This window comes from Conger conger, chromosome 7, assembly GCF_963514075.1.
Source record: "Conger conger chromosome 7, fConCon1.1, whole genome shotgun sequence".
Taxonomy (NCBI): Eukaryota; Metazoa; Chordata; class Actinopteri; order Anguilliformes; family Congridae; genus Conger; species Conger conger.
In genome coordinates, this window is record NC_083766.1 from 33,977,399 (window position 1) to 33,996,255 (window position 18,857).

The following is an 18,857-nucleotide window of genomic DNA, read 5'->3' on the forward strand; positions in this document are numbered from 1 at the left end:
CCCCTTGCCCCCCCCCCCCGTCCCCCCCCCGTCCCTCCTCAGCTGTCTTCATGACATTAAAACCTGGATGACTACAAACCTCCTTCAACTCAATGGCAATAAAACTGAAATCATGCTCATTGGTTCAAAATCCACATTGTCCAAAACACCTAGCTTCCTGACAACCATTGATGGTTTCCCTGTCCCCCTGTCAACACAAGTCAAAAGCCTTGGCATCATCCTGGACAATACTTTATCCTTTGGTCCCCACATAAAAAACATCTCAAGGACTGCTTTTTTTCACTTACGCAATATCTCCCGACTCCCTCACTCTCCCACACCAGTGCTGAAACTCTAATCCATGCCTTTGTCACCTCCCGGCTGGATTACTGCAACAGCATCCTCTTAGGACTCCCCACCAAACTCACCAACAAACTTCAAATTATACAAAATTCTGCTGCCCGAATCCTCACCCGCACAAAATCTCATGACCACATCACACCCATCCTCACTCAGCTACACTGGTTACCAGTTCAACAGCGCATTGATTTCAAGATCCTCCTACTCACATACAAGGCTTTAAACACCCTTGCACCCCTCTATCTCTCTGACCTTCTTCACGGCTACACCCCAACTCGCACTCTCCGTTCCTCCTCAGCTGGCTTCTTGTCTATCCCCACCACCCGACTCTCTACTATGGGTGCTCAAGCATTCAGCTCTACAGCACCCAGCCTCTGGAACTCTCTACCCATACACATCCACCATACAGAGTCACTGTCATCTTTCAAAAAACTTCTCAAAACTCATCTGTTCACTCTTGCATACCCCTGACTGTTTCCTTCCCTTACATGTTCTTGTGTCTATCTCTGTCTGCTGTCTGTTTGTTTGATATGAATTGTATGTTCATTGTAAATAATTTTTTATTGGATATGTTGCATGTTTTTACCATGTTTATTTTGTATTTTGTCCAATGTAAGGTGACCTTGAGTGTCTAGAAAGGCTGCACTTCAAATAAAATGTATTATTATTTATTATTATGTGAAAAGCACCATCATTCTTTTCAATGCATCAATTGGTTTATTTGTGCCCAGAAAGTTTTTTTCTCATTTCTAAATCTGGAATTCCTTCTCTCAGATATAATTATCACATTCAACAGCAATACAATGACTATACATGTATATCTACTTGTCTTTTGCCTGTTAATATCAAGTTAATATCAGCGATAGTATAGCACTTTAATTCATAAAAGTTATATATAACAGTTTATTTTTTGTCAGGATTAAATGTACAACTGGCAGCATGAATTCTCAATTGCTTGTACAAATTCCACAGAAAAGATGAGGTATTCACTTACCGTATATTGGCTGAATAATGAGTGTCACCTTTAGTGTGAAACTTTGTAGGAAAGAGGTAGGATGGAAAATGAAAATTGCATGCTGCAAACTTTACCACCAAATGAAATAAATTACAAATTGCACTTACATATTCATTCTTTTTCCATCCTGATACTGAGGCATTCAATTCCCCCTGCTCCCACTTTTTAAGTGCTTGATGACACATGCCATGCAATTCAACCAAATGGTGGCAAACACTGTCATAAAAATAGTTTGTACTGGAGAACTAGTACAACACAGCCGCACACAATCTGTATGAATGCTGTCTGATCATACTAATGTGGAATGCACAGACAGCCTGAGTGATCACTGTCTGGCATTATAATGCATCGCACTGGCTGGATCAGGGTCAGCAAGAAACGATTCTGTAAAAAGAGGCCCATAAGTATAATAATAAATTGCATTTATATAGTGCTTTTCTCATACTCGAAGCACTTTACAATGATAGTGGAGGTGAGTGCCTCCACCAATGTGTAGCACTCACCTGGTAGCACCCACCTGGGTGATGCAACAGCTGTCACGACTTGTGTCTCCGTGTCATGATTAACTTTCTTAGTTTCTATGTGTTTCCAGTATTTGGATTCCGCTTCATGTTTTCCGTCTTCCCTATTACATGTCCATGCCACCCCACACCATATTTGTATTTCCTCTGTGGTAATCAGCTCCCCTGTTTCACGCTGTCTCGTCATTACCAGTGTATTTAAGCCTGCCTGTTTCTTTGTTCTGTGCCAGATCGTCTTGTGTCCTGCCTTTGTGCTTGTTTTAATCATCTCCTGCCTGTCCCTTACCTATTCCGAGTTCCCGTCTCCAGTCCCATGTTGTCCCATCCTGCCTCTGTTTTCCTGCTTGCCTTGCCTGTCTGTGTCCAAGCCCTCCTGTTATATTACATTACATTACATTATTGGCATTTGGCAGACGCTCTTATCCAGAGCAACGTACAGTTGATTAGACTAAGCAGGAGACAATCCTCCCCAGGAGCAATGCAGGGTTAAGGGCCCTCTCCGTATTGCTCTAGTTGCTTGGACTTGTTTACGATTCTGCCTACCCTATAGTATTCTGATTGCTGGAGATCGACCTGTGTCTGTTCACATCGAATAAAGCCTGTCATTTTCTACATCCTGGTGTCTGCGTGTGGTTCCGATCGGTTCCCTAATAACAGCGGCCATTTTGCAGAATCCTCACCACAGATCAGCTGAAGTGGAGACGGAGAAGGAGTCAATTAAATAAACTAATTTCTGCATTGCGGCTCTGCACCACTCCCGCACACCATCCTGGCATTAACATGTCTTTGACTTGATTTCTTATGTAGCCGACCAATCCCATGGCTTTAATTCTCAATGAAAACCTGAGACTGATATCAAAATTAGAGCTGCGTAAGCGTGTTATCCCTTCAGAATTGTACCTCCCAATGTCCAAGCCTTTAATCTCAATGCTACACTGTGGGTGTGGTGTGCTCGCATTTCACAAGAGGATTTTTCTCCATTGTTTCATGACCCCTCCATTTGACCACCCCCCACCACTTCCACTGATTCCCAGCCCAATACTGAGCCAATTTCTGCCCACCACAGCAATCTCTTTCCATTAGCTTTTTTGCTGTGGTGCTTTTATGTTTATTCTTAGTACCCTTGTATCGTTCACCCCCCCTGGTGATCTAAAGCAGATGGAGCCCTTGGAAAAAAAATCCAGTAATAAACTATAATTTTATGTGGGTGGGGAAATACGTTATTAACTTAAATCTCTCCCCAAGAATACCTGCATTGCATCCATAATCCGTACTGGAATGTTTTGGACCTGATTTTCCTGTTCTGTATTGGCAGATATTCTGCTCTGTGATGCAGACTTACTGCACAAAAGTGCAGTATCTGAAAAGTTTTATGTAATATTTTGAGTATACCCCAGTTCTATGTTCTAGGAAGGACACGTCTTTTCAAGCATAACATATACTTTTTTATCAAAAGTGAAAAAAAAGTTTTTTAGTTGCAAACTTTAATCTGAAGTTTGGACTTCAATTTCTGATCTATCACAGTATTTTTACGGTTTGATATTTGCAAGCCTAAGCAGGGGAACCTAATTGCAGTACTCAAAAATCCTGACTGGACAATATAAATGCACATTCTGAGTAATTGACTGAATTTTGACTTTTGCAATGAATCCCATCTTCCATCTCCACTGACTTTTTTTCCTTCTAATCCTTCCCTCGTCCGTGACTGGTTCGGACAGCACCCCGCTTTTCGAGTTCAAGCCTCAAGCAACCCTACGTCGCCTAGGTATGCGTGGTGTCTGGTTTTCACAAATTCAAAATCTGCAACCCTTGCCTGCCGGGCTGAACAGATGCTGTTATTGTACACAGAAGATAATGAGGAAAACGGACAATCTTTCAGTCTTAGCTCTGAATGAGGAGGTGCAAATCTAGAGATTATCAGGTGTCAGGGCCAAAGAACCAATAGCAACCCAGAAATAAGCTGAATAAGTGTCTTTATTAGACAACAGGCAGGTCAGGCAGGCAATGGTCAAATGCAGGCAGACTGGTACAACTAAGGCAATCAAGTTTGTAGTCGGGGTCACAAGCAAAAGGGCAAACGGGTATAACAAGTATAATCCAATTCTTGGTCAAGGTCACAGGCGAAAGTCCAAACACAGAGGCAGGCAGAACAAGGAACAGTACAAAAATCGTTATCCAGGAAACAAAGCAAAGTCCGGTTGTGAGTGATCAAAGACAGAACAGATGGATAATCCAAAAAACAGAGGTTGTGGTACACAGAGGAGTTTGATACACAGGACAGGCAGGCAGAAACCCGCTGGAAACAACGGAGTGAACACATTACAATCTGGGAAAGGACTAAGGCAAACAGGCGGGTTTAAATGCACAGAATAATTGAACTGAAATGACAAACAGGTGTGAGTGAAGGAGAACAGGTAACGAGACTCAGGTGAACTGAATGAAAGAATGAATGAAAACTATAGTAAGTGAGCTGGGACAAGAGACACGAAAACAAGGCAGGAAACAGAAAACGCTATGGCTGGGGAGCACAGAGTGTGACAGAGATCAAGAGAAACCTACTTTTTCAGGAAGTGACCAATGAGGCCACTGAACTGTAACATCGCTGCAATGGGGGTCAGTTCACCAAAGTTTGCACTTCTGCACTTCAGAACTTCTCGTTTTATCTCCTTTTTTTGTGAGCAACTCAAATCCATCCATCCATTATCTTAACCCGCTTATCCATAACAGGGTCGCAGGGGGGCTGGAGCCTATCCCAGCATACATTTGGCGAAAGGCAGGAATACACCCTGGACAGGTCGCCAGTCCATCACAGGGCACACACACCATTCACTCACACACTCATACACTCATACACTCATACACTCATACCTATGGGCAATTTAGACTCTCCAATCAGCCTAACCTGCATGTCTTTGGACTGTGGGAGGAAACCCACGCAGACACGGGGAGAACATGCAAACTCCGCACAGAGAGGCCCCGGCCGACGGGGATTCGAACCCAGGACCTCCTTGCTGTGAGGCGGCAGTGCTACCCACTGCACCATCCGTGCCGCCGCAACTCAACTCAAATTGTATCGCTCAATTGTAAGGCTAAGCCTGTCCTGCATACCAAGAGGTAGAGCAGCATCCATTTGACTAGTTTTTCATTCCGAAGTGAATCTAACCAAGATAATCATCCAACCATCATCAATACGATGAAATCCTCCACCTGTGCCCTGGACCCCATTCCCACCGCTCTGGTTAAATCAAGCATTTGTGCCATAAGTCCCCTGATCACCAAAACCATAAACCTTTCCCTCCAGTCTGGCCACGTTCCCTCTGTTCTAAAAACTGCCATCATTACACCCCTCCTCAAAAAACCCACTCGGACTCGGCAGTCCTTGCCAATTACAGACCAATTTCCAACCTCCCTTTCCTTTCCAAGGTCCTGGAAAAAGTGGTAGCTGCACAGCTCCAGGACCATCTCCAACTCAATAACATTGCAGAGAAGTTCCAGTCTGGCTTCCGCACCGCCCATAGCACTGAAACAGCACTAGTCAGGGTCACTAATGACCTGTTGATGGCGGCTGATGCTGGCTCCCCTTCACTCCTCATCCTGCTTGACCTAACCGCAGCATTTGACACCATTGACCATCACATCCTCCTTAACCGTCTACACTCTATCGGCCTCTCTGACTTTGCTCTGAATTGGTTCAAATCATACCTCTCCGACAGAACCGAGTACGTCTCTTTGGGAGGGAAAAAATCCCGGTCCCATCCTGTCACCTGTGGTGTCCCCCAAGGATCCGTCCTCGGCCCCGTCCTCTTCACCCTCTACTTGCTCCCCCTCGGCCGTGTCATCAGCCAGTATAGAATTTCCTTCCATTGCTATGCTGATGACACACAACTGTACCTTAAGACTGACTCACCCCCCTCTGCAGCTCCGCCGTCACCATCTCCATCATCCACACTCACTACCTGCCTGGAGGAGATAAAGGCGTGGATGAAATCAAACTTCCTACAACTCAACAGCTCCAAAACCGAGGCCATCCTAATTGGCACCCCCCATCAGATTCATTCATCCTCCATTACCAGCATCTCTTTCTCCGGTCAAGTCCTTCCCCTCTCATCCATAGTCACCAACCTGGGTGTGAAAATTGACCCCCACCTAAACTTTGAGGCCCACATTAAACACCTGTGCAAAACCTCCTTTTTCCACCTCAGGAGCATTGCTAAACTCCGTCCCACACTCACCCTCCCAGATGCAGAAAAACTTGTCCACGCCTTTGTCTCCTCCAGGCTGGATTACTGTAACGCACTTCTCATCGGGATCCCTAGCAAGAGCCTCCTGAGGCTCCAATATATCCAGAACAGCGCTGCTAGGATCCTGATGAGAGTGCGTAAGTACGACCACATCACACCGATCATCCACTCACTTCACTGGCTCCCCATCACCTCCCGGACTGAATACAAAATATCCCTTCTGACCCATCAGTGCATCTATGGAAATGCCCCCCCCTATCTCAAAGAACTCCTCACCCCAGAACCCTCCACTCGAAACCTTCGCTCTGCCAACACCAACCGCCTCCGTCCCCACAAGACCAAGCTCTGCACCATGGGCGACCGAGCCTTCTGCTCGGCTGCTCCCCGCCTGTGGAATGCCCTCCCTGACTACCTGAGAGCACCGCAGACCACTGATGCTTTTAAAAGAGTAAGCTTTTTCTTAGTTTTTATATTTTATACATGCCATTGGGTGTTTTATTCCCTGTTTTTACCCTGTAGCACTTTGAGATTTGGTCTCCAAATGTAAAGTGCACGATAAATAAAATGCATTATTATTATTATTATTATTAAGATAAAGCCAATTTTACTCCTTTTTTCACCTTGCACATTCCTTCCGTTCTCCTGGAAATAAATGTGGGTGTGAGCTTAATCAGAAAAAAATGAATGTCACTAAAGTGCAGAGTTGAGGATAAAAAATAGACTAGTGAAACACAATTAGTTAACTGAGATATAAAGGATAAAGGAAAAGCGTGGATCTGAAGATGGCTAATTGGCTCTATAAATAATGAGTAGGTCGCACTTTCAACAAGGATCTCGCAGATATTTATCATATTCTGTCTTTTAAAAAAATCATCATGCCTTGGCTGCTGAAGTGCATTGCATGGTGTGCTGTGTACTGCAGACTGCAAAAGAATGAAAATGGTGCATATTAGTGTGTCATTTAAAAAATAGGCTATTGAAACACACAGCAAAATCTCAGCTTACAATTTACTTTGATAGTAAATTAGGATAGTAAGATAGGAGAAAATGTCTAATACCTATTGTCAAACAAAGTGCATACTTTTTTCAATAGAATACAATTTTCCCTACTAGGGAACTTGTCTCTTGTAGAGTTAGTTCAACTAGTTGATTTTACACAATTCATTTTGCTGTGCAGTCATGCCAGACTGTTCCATCACCAAGGGGCCAGAACAGGCAGGAGACATGACCTGGAAGTGCAAGCATGCAGAGTAGCCAGACACACAGAAGATAGCAGAACAGAGAAGTCTATGCAGTGTGCAGGGTCTGATGATCTATTTAAGATATAACAGCTGTTCTTTTAGCTGCCTGATATACTAGCACTAAGGTTTTGCATTGGTGATTTCATAAAAGTGTCACCCTGCCATCTGAAGCTGACAAGAAACTATTCTTGCCTCAAATTGAGAGCCACATGGACCGCAGGACTAATCACAGCCTGGCACAGACAGTGAGGAAAAAACTTGGGACAAAAACTGTTGCTGTCTTTTCATAAATGCAAGAGTCAATACAGCTCCAACCATGTGAGCAGTCAGTCAGTACATAACTGCCAGTGTTTACGTATTATTGGTTTACCCTACTGGATAAATTGCATGAAGTATGTGTGTTGTGAAAATGCACCCACAGGGCACATTCCTGCATGTTGGCTTATTCTTGGTTGAATAAATAATAAAATAAAATAAAATCCATTAAATATTTTTGGTCACACAAAATGAACTAACTAAATCCATGTTATTGAATGTTTATCATTGTGTACAGCAACAAGGCCAACACATTTTATAATACATTTCAGATGTGAAATCAATTAATTCATATTGTGCGTATGTAAATGTATTATATTAGCATTCTGATTAGTATTCTGATTGTGTTTTGTTATTTTTATCTTTTACCATTTCTTCCTTAATTGCTGACTCATTTATTATTATACTTTTTCTGCATTTTCATGCAAAGGGTAAAATGCTAGAAGCAGGGCTGGAAGTGATCCAACTAATTAAAACAAACATATTGAACTGTATTACATACAGTGGCTTCAGAAAATAAATATTCAGACCCCTTCAGTTTTTGCACACTTTATTGTGTTGTATATTTAGAATTGCCATCAATCTACACTCAATAACCCATAATGACAAGGTGAAAACATGGTTTTAAAAACTTTAGTAAATGTATTAAAAATCCAAAATAGAAATCTCTCATGTACATAAGACTCTTTTCTGTGGCACTCCAAATTGTGGTCAGGTGCATCCTTTGCTTTAATTGTTGTAATTAATGAGTGTTCCCAGGAGCACAGTGACCTCAGTAATTGTGAAATGGACATTTATGAGCCACCAGGACTCATCCTAGAGTTGGCCATGCGGCCAAACTGAGTAACCGGGCAAGAAGGGCCTTGGTCAGGGAGGTGACCAAGAACCCAACGGTCACTCTAACTGAGCTTCAGAGATGGGAGAACCTGCCAGAAGGATGTTCATCTCAACAGCACTTCATCAATCAGGCCTTTATGGTAGAGTGGCTAGACGAAAGCTCTGAGAGCATGAGGAAAAAGATTATCTGGTCTGATGAGACAAAAATGTAACTCTTTCGGTAGGACTACACGTGCTATGTGCTACTGCTCATCACCTGGCTAATACTACCCCTATGGTGAAGCATGGTGGTGCCAGCTTCTCAGACTGGTCAGAATTGAGGGAAGAATGAATGCAGCCACAGGGGTCCTTGAAGAAAGCCTGCTCCGCAGCGCACGCAACCTCAGACTGGGGTGACGGTTCACCTTTCAGCGCGAGAATGACCCGAAGCATAGAGCCAAGACAACGCCAGAGCGGCTTCAGCCCGAGTCTCTGACTGTCCTCGAGTGGCCCAGCCAAAGCTCACACTTAAACCCCATAGAACATCTGTAGAGAGATGAAGATGGCAGCTCGCAGACGCGTCCCATCCAATCTGACAGAGGATCTGCCAGGAAAAATGTGATAAACTGGCCAAATCCAGCTGTGCAAAGCTTGAAGAGACTTACTCAAGAAGACTCGATGCTGTAATTACTGCCAAGGGGCTTCTACAAAGTACTGATGTATGAAAATAGCACATTAAAAATGTTAATACTACTAATAGTCTACTTTGTCATTATACATATTTGAGTGTAGATTGATGGCCAAAAATAGCTATTTTCTCGATTTAAAATTAAATCTACAACACAATAAAGTGCGCAAAAAGTGAAGGGGTCTGAATACTTTCTGAAGCCACTATATACAGTGGTGTGAAAAAGTGTTTGCCCCCTTCCTGATTTCTTATTTTTTTGCATGTTTGTCACACTTAAATGTTTCAGATCAAACAAATTTAAATATTAGTCAAAGACAACACAAGTAAACACAAAATGCAGTTTTAAATGAAGGTTTTTATTATTAAGGGAGAAACAAAATCCAAACCTACATGGCCCTGTGTGAAAAAGTGATTGCCCCCTAAACCTAATAACTGGTTGGGCCACCCTTAGCAGCAACAACTGGAATCAAGCATTTGCGATAACTTGCAATGAGTCTCTTCCAGCGCTGTGGAGGAATTTTGGCCCACTCATCTTTGCAGAATTGTTGTAATTCAGCCACATTGGAGGGTTTTCGAGCATGAATCGCCTTTTTAAGGTCATGCCACAGCATCTCAATAGGATTCAGGTCAGGACTTTGACTAGGCCACTCCAAAGTCTTTGGAGTTTGTTTTTCTTCAGCCATTCAGAGGTGGACTTGCTGGTGTGTTTTGGATCATTGTCCTGCTGCAGAACCCAAGTTCGTTTCAGCTTGAGGTCACGAACAGATGGCCGGACATTCTCCTTCAGGATTTTTTGGTAGACAGCAGAATTCATGGTTCCATTTATCACAGCAAGTCTTCCAGGTCCTGAAGCAGCAAAACAGCCCGAGCCCATCACACTACCACCACCATATTTTACTGTTGGTATGATGTTCTTTTTCTGAAATGCGGTGTTACTTTTACGCCAGATGTAATGGGACACACACCTTCCAAAAAGTTCAACTTTTGTCTCGTCAGACCACAGAGTATTTTCCCAAAAGTCTTGGGGAACATCAAGATGTTTTCTGGCAAAATTGAGACGAGCCTTAATGTTCTTTTTGCTCAGCAGTGGTTTTCGTCTTGGAACTCTGCCATGCAGGCCATTTTTGCCCAGTCTCTTTCTTATGGTGGAGTCATGAACACTGACCTTAACTGAGGCAAGTGAGGCCTGCAGTTCTTTGGATGTTGTTGTGGGGTCTTTTGTGACCTCTTGGATGAGTCGTCGCTGCGCTCTTGGGGTAATTTTGGTCGGCCAGCCACTCCTGGGAAGGTTCACCACTGTTCCATGTTTTCGCCATTTGTGGATAATGGCTCTCACTGTGGTTCGCTGGAGTCCCAAAGCTTTAGAAATGGCTTTATAACCTTTTCAAGACTGATAGATCTCAATTACTTTCTTTCTCATTTGTTCCTGAATTTCTTTAGATCTCGGCATGATGTCTAGCTTTTGAGGATCATTTGGTCTACTTCACTTTGTCAGGCAGGTCCTATTTAAGTGATTTCTTGATTGAGAACAGGTATGGCAGTAATCAGGCCTGGGTGTGGCTAGAGAAATTGAACCTTCATTTAAAAACTGCATTTTGTGTTTACTTGTGTTGTCTTTGACTAATATTTAAATTTGTTTGATGATCTGAAACATTTAAGTGTGACAAACATGCAAAGAAATAAGAAATCAGGAAGGGGGCAAACACTGTATGTTTCCAAAATGTTGTAAAAAACTTCTCATTCAAAGTTACCATATCAGAAATCTGCCATAACACAGAATTTTACACATTCATTTTACCTACATTTCTTGTAAGGATGCTGTGTATACAGTATATCTTAGGTTGAAACAATCAGCATTTCTCAAGGAAATTAAGAACATAATCTTAAAGACAACATTCGCATTAAAACTTGACTAACTTATCTCACATTGGAGGAGAGAGTGAAAAATAGTGAGAGAGACACCAGGAAAATGGACATAAATGAAATGAAGTCATCCAACAAAAATATGTTATATTCAAGCAATTACCTTTATTGCTATAAAGACTCACTTTATTCCTAAATTCCTGTGTCACATATTTTATATGCCAAACACCATCCTCCATCTGCTGCATTCTGGTGCCATGATGGAAATTGATGATGGATGTACTATTTTGCTCCATCAATTCTCATCTATGCAAAAAAGTTAATTATATTTATTTATGTTTTGTAAGGAAGGTCAAGAGAGGTGTTTCACAATTCATATTTGGTTTCCTACGAAGCAGTGAAGGCTGGCCTATCATCGTTCTGAGATTCAATCATTCATTATCCTAACCCGCTTATCCTGAACAGGGTTGCAGGGGGGCTGGAGCCTATCCCAGCATATATTGGATGAAAGGCAGGAATACACCCTGGGCAGGTCGCCAGTCCATCACAGGGCACACACACCATTCACTCACACACTCAAACACTCATACACTCATACCCACAGGCAATTTAGACTCTCCCATCAGCCGAACCTGCATGTCTTTGGACTGTGGGAGGAAACCGGAGTACCCGGAGGAAAGCCACACAAACACGGGGAGAACATGCAAACTCCACACAGACAGACCATGGCCGACAGGGATTCGAACCCAGGACCTCCTTGCTGTGAGGCTGCAGTGCTACCCACTGCACCATCCGTGCCGCCTATCACTGAAAAATTATTTCACCAAATATTTTACCTTGTCCGCTTGTCTATTATTGTGTGGCTCCATTTTTGAGCAAGATGTTAAATAATGTATCTAGTGCTAGCTACACTTGCGCTGGTTGACAAACAAAGACATTTGCAGATTGACAAAAGTAAATAGCCTGATGGAAACACCTTTTTGGAAAATTATTGATCTCATTGTGCCCTTGCTATGGCCTTTTCTTTGCCTTCCAAACTATGAGCCTCATTGTGCATGGTGGTGAGATGCACCTGTCCTCTACAAGGCAGGGTTACCACTGCTCCAATGGATATTAACGTCCTACTCATCATTTTGGAAAGTGATATGTTTATTTTTTCATGTATGTGAAGGTCAACAAGCCTTTTTTCTTTTTTCATTTTAATACCCCACCCCAGAACAACAGAAAGCCAGGGGAGGCCACACATTACATCTCAATAATACTTAGACACATTTTAAACAATATGCATCTTTGTCTGACTTTACATAAAATATTTATTAGGGCTATGAATAATTGTGGCAAATATCTTAAATATGATTAAACAAAATGGTTTCCTCTGAGTAATCAGAGTAATATAATAACTTAATATAATAATTTGGACATTTTTACATTCATCATAAAATAGTGTGAAATTTTTTTGTTGGATTTAAAAGGAAAATTGAGTGTTCATACCATTAACTGATGATGCATCATGCTATGATTAATCCATTTGCAGTCAAAGTTAAGTGTTTCCCACAGCTTAAATCAGGACCATTTTGTATCCCACCTGCAATTAGCACTAAATTAGTAATTCATTAAACCTGGCTATATGTCAAATGAGATTGTTGCTAACTGTTGTTTCCAAACTGTTGGCATATTCTGTTTAAAAGTGATATTAGGGTAAAACCTGTGAAAATGAATACATTATTGGGCAAATATTTTATTAAAAGTATAAATACAGTTCCATTATTGTTGGTAGGGTTTCATTTGGCTCTGTACTCCACAATTTTAGATGTTCAATCATATTGACTAAGATTTCCAGCTTTAATGAAATAATATCTTTTATACATTTTGGTTTCACCATGTAGAAATTACAGGACTTTTTATACATAGTTCCCCTATTTCATGGGACCACAATGTTTGAGACAAATGTTTTGCAGGTGTTTCTGATTAATCAGGGGTATTCAGTCTAGGCTTTTGATTGCTTTTAGAGTCTTTTACTAGCATTTGTCAACATGAGGACCAGAATAGTGTTAATGACAGTCAAGGAGGCCATTATGAGCCTGAGAAAGAAGAAAGAAAGAAAAAAAAGGAGCTAGGACAAACAATACACTTACCAAAATAAATTGTTTGGAACATAATTAAGAAGAAAGAGAACAGTGGTGTATGTTTGGGATCATTCTCTTGCTGAGGGATGGAGCATTGTCCAATGAGTTTCAACTGAAGAAGATACCATGCTTTTGTACACTTCAGAATTTGTTCTGCTGCTGCTATCAGTTACAGGTGAAACTTGAGGCTGGAACGTCAGGAGACAGACAGGAGACACTCATAGAATGCCTGGAGATCAATGGAGTGTTTATAAAACAGTTCACTAAGCGGGTCATTTCCAGACAGACAAAATCATCTTTGTTCCTTTTTCTTTTTAGATTTTGACAATCCAACAAAAATCTACTTTTAATCTGGCGTGCCAGAATACCCAAATATGCTTAATTCACAAGTAACTATGACATTTTTTATCATGTAAATTATCAATATATTCCAGAAAAGACTGGTCCATAGGGGTCCATTACATCAGGGATACCCAATCAGGAGGGCCGAGGGCATGCAGGTTTTCATTGCAGCCTATCACTACACCTGCTGATTTCCTGAATTGACACCTTCAGCCAGAGAGGTGAGAACTAATTTGTAAAATCAGCTGGTGTACTGATTGGTTGGAATGAAAACCTGCATACTTTTGGCTCTCTATCGCACATGACAGGGCACCCCTGCGTTAAATCACAGCAAACTGCATTTAAAAAACATTGTGAAATCTATATAACATCTCAGCGAATCTATCTGGATGGATAGATAGTACTCTGGGTCAGTGGCCAAGGTCGCTCACTCAGTTGGTGTTCTCAGCAGTGATATCAGCAGTGATCCTGGACTGGGGTTGTGGCTGTAAAATGACTGCATAGAATATTAAGCAACCATTTCCGCCTCTATCAATGTACCATGTTTTACTAAAAGTGGCCAGGCACTTTTGCCAGAACTAAAAAAAAAAAAAAAGGTTTAATTAGAAATCAGACACTTTGAAAGTGGAGCAAACACACTCTTTGACAAAAATACTTGCTAGAATCAGGCTATTGAGATTTTGTGGTATGCAAATATTTCTCTCTATCCCTGCTTTCTTAAGTTAAGCTTTATCTGCTGGTCTGCAACTCAATGAGCCTGATGTTTCTCCCCTTAATAAGATAGGATTCACTAATTAGCCTCATACAATATACTGTAAACAATAAAGGCATCTTACAGAGGTTAAGTAATTACAGAAAATAGAGATGTCGTGTGATAGTGTGTTTCAGATGTCAGAATTGAAATTCACAACCATTTTTCCTGGCCACTCCTAAGCTTTTGAATTGTGAAACCAATGTCATTAACCTGCAACATGAGACTGTGCTAATGTTGTGCTTGTGAAATTGCCAACAGGCCACAATGAAAAATGCATGTTCTTCTAACTTCAGATTTTTAGCAGTTGCTTGATAAATCTATTGTATTTAATCACTAAAAATGCCCTAATAGACTCTTTCAAAGAGTGCACATTCCAATTCTCAGCTCCCACTAAACATCCCAACAGCGTTGCTGTAAATTGCTTCTGCACACTGACACATCCACATTGCATTAATGCTACATAAAACCATAATAAGGTTTGATTCCTTAGTGTTGCTCATGTTGCACATCAGTTATGAACAGGCCTTTATGAAAGAAAATTATATATAACTAACAAAATTAATAAATCAAAACGATGTTACAAACATGGAAATATTCATGTAATAATCAAATACATAGATAAAAAAATAAACATAGTAGATTTATAACAGTAGAAAAAGCAGTTTTGACCTCTTTTGCACAACTTTATATTATACTGTATATTACCTTCAATTCACTTAAAGGTTTTGCAGTTGGAATACAGTTAGCAATTACGTTTAGCGGGTAAAGAAAATCAAAACTACTGTCAATAGACCTATGATGTACATCTACTTGTTCTTTATTTAGCGATTTTCTAGCAATTAGATTCTTGCTAGAAAGCTAATTATGGCATCTAACAAGATTTATCAGACCCAGTACAATGCAACAAACCCATGTCTTTATTAAATATTACGGAAGAAGGCTATTTGTCTTGTTCGATTAAATTAAGCAATTTGATCACTGCATAGAAAGCCCTTCCTTTTTTGGCTAAATTTACCCTGTGATTGCTAGCATGAGCAGTTGCCAGCTTGACGATAAGTATGCCGAAAAGCATTAGGTAGTTGGATTGGATTAAGGACCTGGATGTCCATCCTCCTTCATTGCTACTAACAAAATATGAACCAACACCAGTCTATTTTTACTTTTTATTGAGATAGTTCATCATAATCAAGGCACGCCAGAAGAAAAAAAAACATCCAGGAAAGCACTTGAGGAAAAGTACTAGATGAACAGGTCAGGGGTTGAAGCCTCCAGATCTTTCCCTCTACAGGTTGTCATTATCATGCAGTGGCTTATATACTTATATTTTCTTGCATTGTAAACAATAAATAAAAGATGTCATGAATCAGTGTCCTCCTGCACAGCAAGGTTTTTGATTATGTACCAGTCCAGGACCCTGTCTCCTGTGAGTGCAGCTTATCTGTTTCTAGAAATTGATTTAAGATAATGTGATTTGTCTTTGCTTGCCATAATTGAGTCCTGTTGTTCCTGTTTGCCTGCGTATCTGGATGACTCACTCCCCACATAAGCTCCTACCAATGACAATAACAGGGCAAATGTCTGACTGAGAAAGGACTCACCAATCAGAATGCTGGTGACCTGAAATCATGTTGAATCATGACACAAATCACTACATTTGGGTCAATTGATATTACTAGTCAGAAACAGAGGGCTAGATCAAATCAACATTCATCATTTTATGTTGTCTCACAGTTAAAGCGAAATTATTCACAATCAAATTGTGTGCTCATTGGAGACACACTTGTTTCAAGGTTAAAAGTCAGCTGTCGACATTACATATTCCGAAATGTGTTTTTCTTTTTGGCTGTTCTCAACCCAACAGTAAACAGATAATTGAGGTTTGTCATATCCAATAAGAATGCAAAAATGATTGTTGGTACAGAAATGTAAATGTCAGAAGGCTGAGTATGGGAGACAGGTGTCTCCACAGAAAGTGCTGTACCGTTGCAAATACTTCAATTCAATTCAATTCAATCAGTGCACATTTGGTGTGATAGGTAAGCTATACCCCTGGTGCCCCCCCCTCATCCATCCCCACTTAGGACCTGAAGTTTTCCAAATTCAACCTTCTTGGCCTTCCTCGCTACAAAGTCGTCAATCACATCATCATATGAAATGTGAAAGGTAACCTCGTGTTTAATACTGATTACAGCCAGACCACTGAGGCATTCTTAAGACATGGCCGACCTTAGGTACATTTTGATGAGCTTTCATTTTGAAAAGCTCTCCGTTGAAGCTACTCTAACTGGTAGAGTCACAGCAGTCCGGAGAGCAATCCACAAGTTGGGGTACATTTCTGTCAGCTGCTTCCTATGCATGAATTTCAGCAACTCAAGAGCTGCCATGCCCTTTGATGGCAAGTCTGGTACATTTTTCAGCTCCTGGTCCAGCTTCTTCCCATCCAAATCAGACTGTCCTCCACAGCTTAAGGTGTGTCTAAGGGCCTCTGTTTGTTTCATTAGCTCCTGGTGTGGCAGGCTTTGGAAGTTAGAGAGAACACCAAACTTGCTTTCCACATCTCCAAGAGTCAGGAATCTCCTTAAGTGATGAGATGGCAGCATGAACAATCATGCTAAAGAAGGTCACCTCCAGATTTTCCAGGGCATCATGCAATGGCTCATCAGGAGACTTGTGGGAAAAGTACCTCTTTTTGGACCTCAGCCTCTTCTGTGTAAGGACTGCTTCCACATTAATTTCTTCATACATTTTCTTAGTTGAGGTTTGTGCAGCCACAAAGCCTGTGGCGCTGTTGGATTAGACTAACTGCTACATCAATTTGTATTGTTTGGGACTGCGTGACTTTGCTCACCTGCTGTATTTGACTCAAGATGTCATGCGCCTCAATCTTCATGATTGGGTCTTTGTATTGGCTCCTCACCTCAAGATGTGCCTCTCTCACAGCTGTTCTCTCATATCAGAGAGGCTCAACAGCCTTCAATCTGCCATCTCCCATCTTGTCCCTGACCATATTTTGCGGGTAAGGTTCACATATTTCTTGAGCATGGCTCATCTCTGTGCAGATGCAGAAAACAGGGAGTATAGCGTCTGCAAGACACCAAAAACTGTACCTCCTTGTTTTCCCCTCTCATTGGCCATTGTCATATGACTGTAAATCTATAAATCCTCTAGCCTCTGCAAAATTAGAGTGGTCAAACAGAATGGAGTCCCAGTGGACTCTGCTACCAGGAATCCCACAAAGTGTTCTTTTACTTTGGGGTCTTCATCCAGTGTCACAATTCTGATTAACACTGACTGCTGTTCAGTATGGCTAGCATCTGGGGGACAGTCTAAAAAGAGGGAAAAGTACCTGGATTTCTTTATCTCTTTATCTGCTAGCGAGCGGGCTAGGAATACAGTACAACATTACTAGTTATTTTTTGCTAGCTGTTGGGAATGGGGAGGTTAAGCTTTTCTATGCATTACCGACTACAAGCCGCCACTGACTGAATGGTTAACATTACATTAGAGGCTATTACTAAAGTTCGCTAGCTAGCTGGCTAGTGTCTTCCCTTTTAACAAGCTTGGCAGGTGGTGTGTTCATTAGCTAATATGTTTAAAACAAAACAAAGGTTAAGAAATTACCTAAATTACCTACCTCTGTCTTTAGCACTCTTCTCTTCTTGTTCTTTTTCCCTTTTTCTATATTGAGCACCTGATGGCTTTTGCCTTTATATTTTGAGCTTTTCTTTCAAGCTTATGATGTTGCCTATGGCAGTCTTTTCTTATTATGCACATCGCTGGCCTGTCTTGATAATGATCTTGATAGTTGTAATCTGGCCTATATCTTTGTGCACAGTGGAAAAAAGCTATATTATAGCTATATATGATAATATATTATTATGTATGAAAAGTTATGGTATATTAGAAATGTGAAAAATGTGATGTTGCATTGTGCCAGCCAGAACTAACTTGCACAGTGCAATGTGACTGTGTTTTTGGTGAAACTGCCACTCACCTCCTCCAGCCTTCGTACTGTATCTGAAATACATTCTGCAGCCGCTGTCACCCCCACACGCGCCCCCCTCCCCCCTTCGAGAGCGACGACAGTGGTACATTAGAGGGGGTTGCATATTGGTGTTGATCGCCGCGTTCGTTCAGTTCAACACGCAATTTAAGGCTTGGGAAATTCCCGCCCCCCTCTTCATGGCACTCTAGGCGGCTGCCCATGTTGACTACACCAATGACCAGCTCTGAATTCAATTCACAGGGCTGTCATAAAGATGCTTTTCATGGTAATAGGAAAGTTAGCAAGAAGCACACCTTTCCACCAACCCTTTTTTACACATGTCCACAGACACACACACACACACATACAAAATCAACCAATTCACACAGATAAAATAGCACCTTAGGTGAAATAGCAGCTTGAGAGAAGTCCATAGAGGTGTCACACAGAGGCAAACACTTACTTTAGCAAGTACATCACTTTTCACACACACACGCCCACACACACACACACACACACACACACAGACTGGCTCTGTACAGCTTTTATACATTTTGGTTTCACTGTGTAGAAAATTACAGCACATAGCACATACAAAGTGATAATTATAA